Source organism: Pan troglodytes, chromosome 6, assembly GCF_028858775.2.
Source record: "Pan troglodytes isolate AG18354 chromosome 6, NHGRI_mPanTro3-v2.0_pri, whole genome shotgun sequence".
In the NCBI taxonomy this organism is placed as follows: Eukaryota; Metazoa; Chordata; class Mammalia; order Primates; family Hominidae; genus Pan; species Pan troglodytes.
This window is the reverse complement of record NC_072404.2, coordinates 121962224-121972977: the sequence shown is the minus strand read 5'-3', so window position 1 is coordinate 121972977 and position 10754 is coordinate 121962224. Positions and strand designations below refer to the sequence as shown.

Here is a 10754-nt window from a genome sequence, read left to right as displayed (position 1 = left end):
CATGTACTCCCTTAATTGACACCAATGCATAGGGAGAGCACAGTAAGGACCACAGTAGATCCAGGGGATGAGGTACTGCCCTTCATTAGAAGCGAGGGCCCTTGGTGTGCCCCCGTATGGGAGGAGGGTTTATGAGAGGGCAGACAGTGGTGGGGAGAGAAAATTGGAATCCAATTTATAGTAATGGAATCTCAAAGGAATGCTACTATCTTATTCATATGCTTCCCTATTATATGTATCCTAAGGAAAATTAATATTTTTTTCTCTAAATAGTTTTTTAAGGTAATATATATGTAGTAAAAATTCCTATAGTATAAAAGGATATTCAATGAAAGTAAAGCTCTTTCCTACCCTATTCTCCATTATTCTTTCCCAGAGGTGACCACCAGTCTCAGTTTCTAGTCTTTTCCTTAAAAACCTTTAAGTATAGAAATGCATATTACATATACATTTATAACACACCATGCAAATATATCTAAATCCAAACCTTACTGTACATCTATATCTATATTTTAATATACAGTTGGTAGCATCCTATCATCAAGAGCTCTCTATTTTAGCTCATAAAGACATTATTATTATTTTAGTGCAGTAGGAACACATAACTTGAGGTCTACCTTCTTAGCAAATTTTTAAGTGTACATGATAGTGCACCATTATTTGTTAAACTGCTACATTATATTACTACTATAACTGCATGATATTTAATCAGTTCCCTATTGATAAATATTTAATTTGTTTTGGTCTATTACTATTTCAAGCACTGCTGTAATGAAAGTCCTTGCACATATGTGTATGAATCAGGGTCCAGCAGAAGCAGATGGCACATCCCAAGCTTACCTGACGAGTTTAGTCATGGAGGTACTATTTACACAGGTGCTGGCAGGATGAATAGAACCAGCAATAAATGGCTAAACATTCAGGAACTCCCAACAGTGACAAGCCTTCACCACCCCAGGCATGAAGGGATAAGGGGAGGGAGCAGTGTTACTAGAAGCCAGTGAGACCATGGCTGTGGGAGAGAGGCCAGCCAAACGGAGCTACAGCCACATGGTGAGGAATGGAGCCAGTAGCCAAACTGCAGCCATCAGAGTAGGAGCAAGAGGAATAAATACCCTGACTGCTATCTCCTCTTGCTCTCTGGTTTTCTGCTGGTTCTTCCAGCTGCTGAATAGAAGTGGAAGTCAGAGGTTGGGGAAGCCCAGGTGATGCAGTCCATGGAGGTCAGTCTGCAAGGTACAGGGTAGGCAGGGAGAGGAAGGATAAATGGGGAATAATCAGTGTAATATGTTGTTACACAAATGTGCCATTAATCTAGTAGAAATTTTCCTAGAAGTTGAATTGTGGTGTCAGCAGGAAGGAAAGAGCTGGCCACATGTCCCTCAATCTCCCTTCTCCTCCTCTTCCCTGGTAATACAATGCAAAGCTGTGCAAATGGCGGCCCAGAATTAAGACTACATTTCCCAGCCTCCTTTGCAGCTAGAGCAGTGGAACGGGAAGTGTCGCGTGACAGCTTCTGAAAAACTTCTCTGAGAGACAGATGACAAGTGCCTTCTGTCCTCTATTCTTTATTCGTTCTTGTACTTCACATGCTGCCTAGGGCCACACCCTTTTGGTGGTGAGTGGGGAGCTGGAAGGAGCCAGGCTCTTGAGGACTTTATAGGGTAAGAGCTGCCCTGCCAGTTCTAAGCTATATACCTCCAGATTTTATTTATTTGGGAGAGAAATTAACTTTTACCTCGTTTAAGCAACAGTTATTTTCTTTTCTATGTCAAGTACCTAAATCTAATCCTAATGAATATAATGGGTATAAAATTTTTGAATTTTTATGGGTGTTGTCAAGCTTGGTTTATTTAATTTAAAAATATCTAATTGACAGATAAAAAGTGTATATATTATGTTCAAGGTGTACAACATGTTGATGTGATACACATATATGTACACTGGATACTGATTACTATGATTACTACAGTCAAATTAATTAACACATCTATTACAACCCATAGTTAGCATGTGTGCGTGTGTGTGTGGTGGTGTGGTGTTTTAAGTTGAATTTTCCAGACTTTCTGGGTTTGAATCTCAGCTTCTCCATTTACTAGACATGTGATCTTGAACAAGTTTCTTAATCATTTTGTGCCTTAGTTTTCTCATAGTGATAGTGATAGAAACTACCTCATTTGGTTGTTATGAGGAGTAAATGAGTTAGAATATCTGAAACACATAGAACGTCTATCTGACATAGCTGATACTCAAAAAAAGTAAGCTATTTATATTATTATTACTAGTATCATTTTTAATTGTCCTCCAAAGAAGATGTACCAATTTGTCTATTCACTGTCTGGAAGTGTCTCTTTCTCTCCTTTCATCAATACTGTGCATTAGCAAAGATTTTTGTCCAGTAAATGAATAGTGATATTTCATTTTATTTTAAATTACCATCTAAAATTTTAAGGTTGAATATCTTTTTATATTTTTATGCCATTTATATTTATTTTCTGGTGAATTTTCTGTTTGTGTGCTCTGTTCATGGTTTTTTTTTGAAATAACTCTCGAATGTATAATGAAAATTAGCCTTTTGCATGCTATGGGTGGGGCAAATATTTTCCCAAGTTTTTATTTGTCTTTGACTTTATTTTTTCCATACATAAATTTTAACATAGTAAAAATGATCCTTCTTTTTCATTATAACATCTGAGCTTAATGAGAAAGGTCTTTCTCACTCTGGAGTATAAAAATAATTCCCCATGTATTTTTCTGGAAGTTTATAGATTGGTTTATATCAAAATATTTTTCCATTTGGAATTTAATTTGGAGTAGACAGTGAAGAACGAGTTGAAGTAATTCTTCAAAAAGCTTGGTTGGAGGGTTGACAAAAATGAGCTATCTGACACATAAATCCTGCAGAAGTTATAGCTTACTGATCCGCACAATAGGTATATTTTAAACAAGTATGCCAGTACGCCCTGGCCATCGGGCATGCAGAAGTTTGCTGAGTTTGCCTCTTCAGCTTTCTCTTCTTTGTGGGAAACACATGGGTTGTTTGTGATCATATCTTGTATTTCTAGAGTAAGGTCTTGCCAGGTCTAGCATAATTACTTAACCAGTTTGCAAAACTGCCTTTCACACATCATATCACCTGGTTCTCACGTCCAGGTAGTACACAATTTCTTCTCCTGCCAGCAGGGCCACCTTGCTATTCGTTCACAGGATAAATAATAATGTCACAGTATTTCATACCTGTGCTAACAATGACCCATCTGTGGACATGACAGTCAGGGACTACCTATGCTTCACAGCCAAGGAGGGATGGAGCCCAGCAAGCTACACCAGGACCTGCCACTGGCCTTCATCTTTGTCTTTTTTCCAGGTAGTTTATGAGAACACAAGCTGTAGAGTAAAACCATTTGGCTTTGTATTTCCACTCTGCCGCTTCTGAACTATTGGTGCAAGCGCCAAGTTCACTTCGCCTTTTTGTGCTTTAGTTTCTCATCTGTAAAGTGGGGATTATAACATTGTGTGGGAATTAAATAAATAAATATATGTGAAGTGCTTAAAAATCGCTTGGCAACAAGTGCTTAGTGAATATTAAAAGGGCTTTTCCCCAATCCAGAATATAAAATAATTCCTTTATTTTTTTCCTAGGACTTTACAGATTCATTTATATTAAAAAGTGCATAATATTTATAATAAATGTAACTATAATAAATGTATAATATTATAATAATAAAACATGGGTAAGAAAAAAGTGTTATAACTTTATGAATAGAATCACTATCATTTGAAGAATGCATTTGCTTCTAAATGTCACCTTTGTCATAACTGAATTTGCATATGTGTTTGAGTCTAGTTCTGGATTCTCTATCAATTCATTCATCTAGCTTAATCACAAATGCTTTATAATATGTTTTATTATCTAATAGGGCTTGCCTAATTCATTATGCTTCCTTTGTAGATTTTTTTTCTGGCTAAGCTTGAATTTTGATATTTATACAAAAGTCTTAGAACCAGCTGCTCTTATATTTAAAAAATCAATTAATATTTTATTGGGGTTGCAACAAATTTACATATTCATTTAGAAAGAATTGACAGTCTTACCATATTAGCCTTTCCTATTTCAATTAAAAATGCTCTTCATTTGTATTCAAGCTGCTTTTGTTTTAAAATGTCTCTCGGAAAGTTTTTTGAAAGTCTTTTTTTTGTGTAGTTACTGCACATTTCTTAAGTTTACTCCCTCTCTCCTTCCTTCCCATCCTTCTTTTTCTTCCTTCCCTTCTTCCCTTTTTCCTCCCCTCTTCTTCCTCTTCCTTTTCCTCTTCTTCTTTTATGGTAAATAGCACCAATTCTTTTATTATGTTTTCTGATTACTTCTTGTTTGTATAGGGAAGAACTATCAATTGTGACTTTGTGAGTTTGTGTTCTACAACTGGATCAGAAAAATGAATGAAAATCATCTAACCTCACCTCCCTCGTTGCAATTACGTATAATCATATATTGGAAGGAGATAAACTGAGTCAAGAAAATAGCTGTTTTAGAAGAGAGGCCCCAGAAGGGAGGGGCTAGAGAACAAGTGGGGAGGGAATAATTGTGACTGAGAAAAGGGCTGACTGTGAATGAAGTGATTGGAGCAACCCTCCACAAGCGCGTTGATGAGTAACAGTGCAGATCAAAAATGGTTGCATGTGCCCAAAAGTGTACATAGGCAATTCTATGGTGTTTGATGCTTCCTATTACTTTAAATGATTGAATTAAAACTAGATAAATGAAGCATTCTACTCAACAAGATAGATATATAAATCAGACATTATTTATAAAACTAATAGCATTAAGAGATAAATACTGGCTTGTTGGGGAAAAAATCCAAAACAAAATTAATAAAATCAAAACTAGGTTTTTTTTTTTAAAGAAACAGAGAGAAAATTCAAATAAACAAAAGAAGTAAAAGGTGATTACAGTATAAAGCTTCTTATTATTTAAAAATATATGCCAATAAAATGGAAAATAAATGATTTTTGAGAAAATGTACATAACAAATTTATTATGGAAAAGTAGAAAACTAATTTACAAAAAACCATGGAAGAAATCTGCTTAATCAAGGAATTTCCTCCAATAAAGATTCTGGGGTCAGCTATTCAAGTCATTTTCTTAATACCAGTATAACCCTGATACCAAAGAGGCCATGTATAAGACCCGAGTGCCAGATGGCCTGGTTTGGTTCTATTTAACAAACACTTGATTTTGTTCTTACTCAGTGCCAGGCAAGGTTCTGAGATTTCACAAGTATTAATTTACACATTACTCCTAAAACCCTATGAGGGAGGGATAACTATTATCCTCATTTTACAGATGAGCAAACTGAAGATGTGAAAGGCTAAAGAACTTGTTATTCAGTGTCACCCAGGTGACACATGATGGCATGGACAGGTGGCATGAAATAGTGCCCTAAAGCATGTCCTCTAGCACCAAACTACCTGAGTTCAAATCCTGGCTCTCCTATGTTCTAGTAGTATGACCAAGGGCAAGATATTTAATCCTTTTCTGCTTCAGTTTCCATAGATGAAAGACTGAGAAATAAATAAAATAATTATTTAAAGAACTTAGTATCTGGAACATAGCAAACATTTAATCCTTAAACATAATGCTAGTATTATTGTTATTATTACAGAGACTACATAAAAAGATATCATTACAAATTATAAATGCAAACTGAACTGAATAATGCAGTAAAGGAATTACCATGGCCATGGCCAAATTGAGTTTAACTGAGAAATACAAGGATGTTTTATTCATCACTTTAATATATCCAGTAAGAAAAAAAATATATAAATATATAATGCAATCATCTCAACAGACCATTGTAACACTATTTCTAAAGCAAACAAATAACAAACCTTAGGCAACCAAGAACACCAAATTTTTCCTAAACATGATAAAGAATATCAATATTAAATAAGCCAACATCATATCCATGCTAAATTACCTGGAACTGAGGGGCGGGTCTCAATCTCTGAACATAAGCATCACCTTGGGAGTTTTTAAAAATTACTGATGCTTGAGACCTACTCCAGACCAATTAAATCAGAATTTCAGGGGGTTGGGACTCCTCTGGCAACAAAGTAGGAATAACTAGCCTAAAAGAAAGCTAATTAAAATCAAGAACTAAGTAGGATGCGTACCATGACAACTTTTATGTAACATTATTTTGGAAGTTCTTGGGCATACACCAAAACATGAAATAAATAAGAGATTAAAATTCTGACAAGGAGGAGGAAAAAAAAATCATCATTTGTATCCAGTGTGATCATGTACTTGGGAAATGCCAGTAAAATAGACTGAAAAACTTGGAAAAAATTTTAAGATAATTTACTCATCTATAAAGGTAGCTTTCCAATGTATCAACAATACAAGTTAGAAGATGTAATGATAAAGATTTCATTTAGATTAACAAAAAGAAAATAGAACTAACCAAAAATATGTGGAACTTAGATAAAAGTTATAGTAAAACTTAGTTTTAAGAATATATCCTGGGTCTGTGGTTTTCAAACTGTGCTTTTGGGAGTCCAGGACAAAGGTGACTTGATGTGCAATGACAAATGGATCTAAGAGGACCACAGAACCCCTACCCCTGCTTTAATGGAAGCAGCTCTGTTTGTTTTTTTTTCAGTGTTGACCTTCTGCATGCAATTGTACTTGAAGGAAAGTTTGGGCTATGAACAACAGCTTAATGTTTAAAAACCTTTAGCCTAAATAAAGTGTTTATTAAGAATATCTGGTTCCCTTTGGTATCCATTCAGTCACTTGTTCTATATTTACTGAAGATCTACAACATACAAAATTTACATTTGTTGAGTACCAGCTAGGAGCCATGACCGTGTTAGCTTCTTTATGTATTTTATCTCGTCTAATCTTTGCTGGTACCATGGGTGGAAGGTATTATTTCCATTTTGCAGCTAAGGAATAATGTTCAAAGTAAGGAACTTGCCCAAGTCTCACAAATAATGGTAACTACAGCTATAATTTGAAAGTATTTCAGCCTGGTTTTAGAGCTGTTTTTCTTTTCCCAACAGACCACACCATTTCTTAGCAAGTAGGAAATAGTGACGGCATTTCAGATCGTGGTAATAATTGCACTGGTGTTCATGACCCATTGAAACATTGATGAGGATGTTGATGTTGATGGCTGTGGAAAAGAAAATGAAGGAGATATTGATATGAGTGAAGGTGATGCATATGGGATGTGTGTCATTCTGGTGGCAGAGGTGGAGCTGTTCTCTCTGATGGCTCATCTGTCTGTCATGGCAGGAGCCAGAATTGGCTTGGACTCCCTGGGCCAAACACCTTCTGTCCAGAAAAGTAGGCCTGACTGTGGGTCTGGAGAGTAAAGGACCTATTTGAGGGAGAGGTGTTAAAGAAGAGGAGATGTGGAGTGAGGAGACTCAAGTTGAAATTGAGTCACCTGCAAAGATTGCTTGGGCAGAGCAGGTAGCATGCCTAAAAATACTTTCTCCACCTGTGGCAGTTCTCAAAATTACTGAGTTCCTACACTGATTGCACTTGTGCCAATAGACACACACCCTGCCATGTGCTTAAGTGGAAAGAATGAAAGCAGGTGGTATTCTGATCACTGATTGTATTAGTCTGAAACTTTGGAATTAGGTCAGACATGCTTTGCTTAGTGGACACAAATGTTCTTATTCAAATAGTATCTTTTGTTGTAATTACTGACATAGAGTTTGTGCCAAGGTCTGATCATTTAAAAAATTATCCATTGAAGTTATAGGTTCACAGAACTGAGCCAATAAACCTTAGTCTGTAGTAACTGAACCAATGCAGAGGACCCCAGAGTATCCTAAGATCTTGCTTAAAGCAGCAAGTCCTCTTATCTTCACTACAATATGACACAAGCAAATTTATGGAACTCCAACATGTTCTGATTAAACAACAATATGAAATAGAAAACATGATGTCATAGACTCCATGAAATAAAAGTTCTCATTTTTAATGAGATCTGTGACCATTTCAGACCTACATGAAGTTGAAATAAATATTATGGAAAACTGTAAATAAGAACTAACCAATCATGGTGTGAGGAATCAGAGGTGACTAGATGATTTACTTGTATCTCAAGCAACATAATCCTAATTTAATAACTATTCACATACTCAAAGCAACAGAATAAATGCTTATTCTATGTGACATAGTGGTTTTTTCTATGCAAGTGAAAACGCAGCACACACACACAAATTTTGGACTGAAAATAGATTATTAGCATTATAATTTATGTAAATTATGCTCTATTCATGTGAAGAAAATTGGTATCTCTTAGTCTTATGCTAATTATTGCATAGATTATAAATAATTATGTAAGATAATTTCATTCTCTAGCTAAAACTCTATGTGTTTAAAGGTTTACTATTTTATATAAAACCTAAAAAGAATGACTCATATAAGTTCCAAAGCTTTGAAAATAAAAACGCTGCTTGGTGTTCTAAAACTTTTATTTCTTAGGGTTCGATAGGCCTAAGATATCATTAAAATCCAGAGCAGTAGTTTCCAACATTATTGGAATGTATTAAACGTGCTTGTCCTCGTGGTACTCCTCAGGAGGAAGAATGGGTATAAATATCTCAAATGTGAGTGTGCATCATGATCACCTGGGGAGCATGTTAAAACACAGATTGCTGGGCTCCACCCTCAGAGTTCCTGATTCAGTGGGTCTGAGCTAGGGGTCAGTAAATTCGCATTTCCCAGGTGATGCTGATGCACTTGGTTCCAGCGCCCTGCTTTGAGAAGCAAGACTCAAGAGAATGGGTATGGACTTGGATCTGGAGGTCTGGAAGAGAAACTGGATTCAACAGGCTTGAGGGGCCGTCTTCCTTGGACGGTGAGTGGGCACAGCCCATGTGGAGGGTCTCTGGTGCTTCGTCTTTGCTTTTTCCGGGTTTTTGTAGGGACCTTGCCAACCCGGGACTTCTTTCATGCTCCTTTATCCAATAGTTGTTTGCTTGCTCCAACCTGGGCAAGGGAAGGTCTGTGTTTATGAATTCCATAGGAACCTTTTGAATTCCAACCTGGACCCAGGCCAAGACAGGCAAGTTTCTTTGCAGTCTTCCTGTGCCAGAGGATGGAATTTTTTCTAGTTGCCTCTTTCCACTCAAGTTGTACTTCTTCAAGGGTTCTAGCTTTAGATGCAAGTGTTTTGTTTTCTGTTAATTTCTGCTTTTTTTTGTCTTTTTTTTTTTTTTTTTGAGATGGAGTTTTGCCCTTGTCGCCCAGGCAGGAATGTAATGGTGTGATCTTGGCTCATTGCAACCTCTGCCTCCCAGGTTCAAGAGATTCTCCTGCTTCAGCCTCCCGAGTAGCTGGGATTACAGGCGCCCACCCAGCTAATTTTTTTGTATTTTTAGTAGAGACAGAGTTTCACCATGTTGGCCAGGCTGGTCTGGAACTCCTGACCTCAGTTGATCTGCCTGCCTTGGCCTCCCAAAGTGCTGGGATTACAGGCATGAGCCACCGTGCCCGGCCAATTTCTGTTCTTTATAACTTCCTTCACTCAACCTTCATTGGATTTCATTTGCTTTTCTTTATCCAATTTTTCAACATGAATGATCAGTGCTTTTTTTCAGCCTTGCTGCTTTTCCAATACATTTATGTTGGCATTTAAGTTTCAGCTTTCTAATTGGAGCTGGCTCAAGGCTTAGTCTTGTTTTTCTGAGTGGCTTTTAAAACCCAGACTCCTTGGTTGGGATCAGTCAACTCGGTAGGCCAGACAAAGCTATTAGGGCTTATCTGACTTCCTTTGCCTTCAGCTTTCTTCCTGTTGTTTTCACTCCTAGGAAATTCCTTCTCTTTCTCACCAGCTCAGATTTGCTTTTACAAGTCTGCTTGTTGTTCTTGGTAAATCAGTTCTAGATGTTTTGCAGTAAGAGGCTTTTTGGGATATCCATTCTGTCATATTTCTAGAAATGGAAGTCTAGAGATGACAACACTGAGAGATTGTGAGAATAAAATAATGCCTGTAAAGCCCTTAGCTCAGTACTTGACACATAGGAAATTCTTGGTAAATTCTAGCTGCCCGTTATTACCATTATTATGTTTGCATGCCTAGATCTCAATGGATTACCAGCAGCAGAGGTTAAAAAATTGAGTCCTAGGCCAGGGGCAGTGGCCCCTGCCTGTAATCCCAGCACTTTGGGAGGTCGAGATGGGTGAATCACTTGAGGTCAGGAGTTCAAGACCAGCCTGGCTAACATGGTAAAAATCTATCTCTACTGAAAATACAAAAAATTAGCTGGGCATGGTGGCACACACCTGTAGTCCCAGCTAATCAGGAGGCTGAGGTGGAAGAATTGCTTCAACCTGGGAGGTGGAGGTTGCATCAAGCCAAGATCATGCCACCACACTCCAGCCCAGGTGATGGAGCTAGTTAGGAGGCAAATCCTGCCAGGAGGACTAGTTAGTGATGGGAAGGGAAGGGATCATGATAAATTCAAATTTTAATGAAGATTGTGATAACTGGTTGAGGATATATTATATGTTTTCCGAATAGACATAGAAAATAGACTCGATAAAATTCTTATGCAGACGGAATAATCCTGGAATCAAATTTGGAGCTACCATATACAGCTGCTGAGGCTCAGTGAGCACAACTCTAGAGGCACCATTCAATAGACCAAGATGTCACAGTGACTGTGACCAGACTGAGGACATGCTCCTCCAAAATGTGCTTGGGTATGCATTTTGGCAAAGTTAAAAA

General features: G+C 37.3%; 1 long non-coding RNA gene across 2 annotated transcripts in view; it reads left to right on the top strand.

Moving 5' to 3' along the window:
* The first annotated feature begins 1570 nt into the window (after positions 1 to 1570).
* Positions 1571 to 10754, top strand: part of LOC134810554 (uncharacterized) — a 28956-nt gene continuing 19772 nt past the window's right edge. The window contains exons 1-2 of one of the 2 annotated variants that reach the window (XR_010158931.1): positions 1571 to 1664; positions 8750 to 8882. This is a non-coding gene — a long non-coding RNA (uncharacterized LOC134810554). The remainder of the gene's footprint in view (positions 1665 to 8749; positions 8883 to 10754) is intronic. The other variant, XR_010158932.1, reaches the window with a different exon arrangement.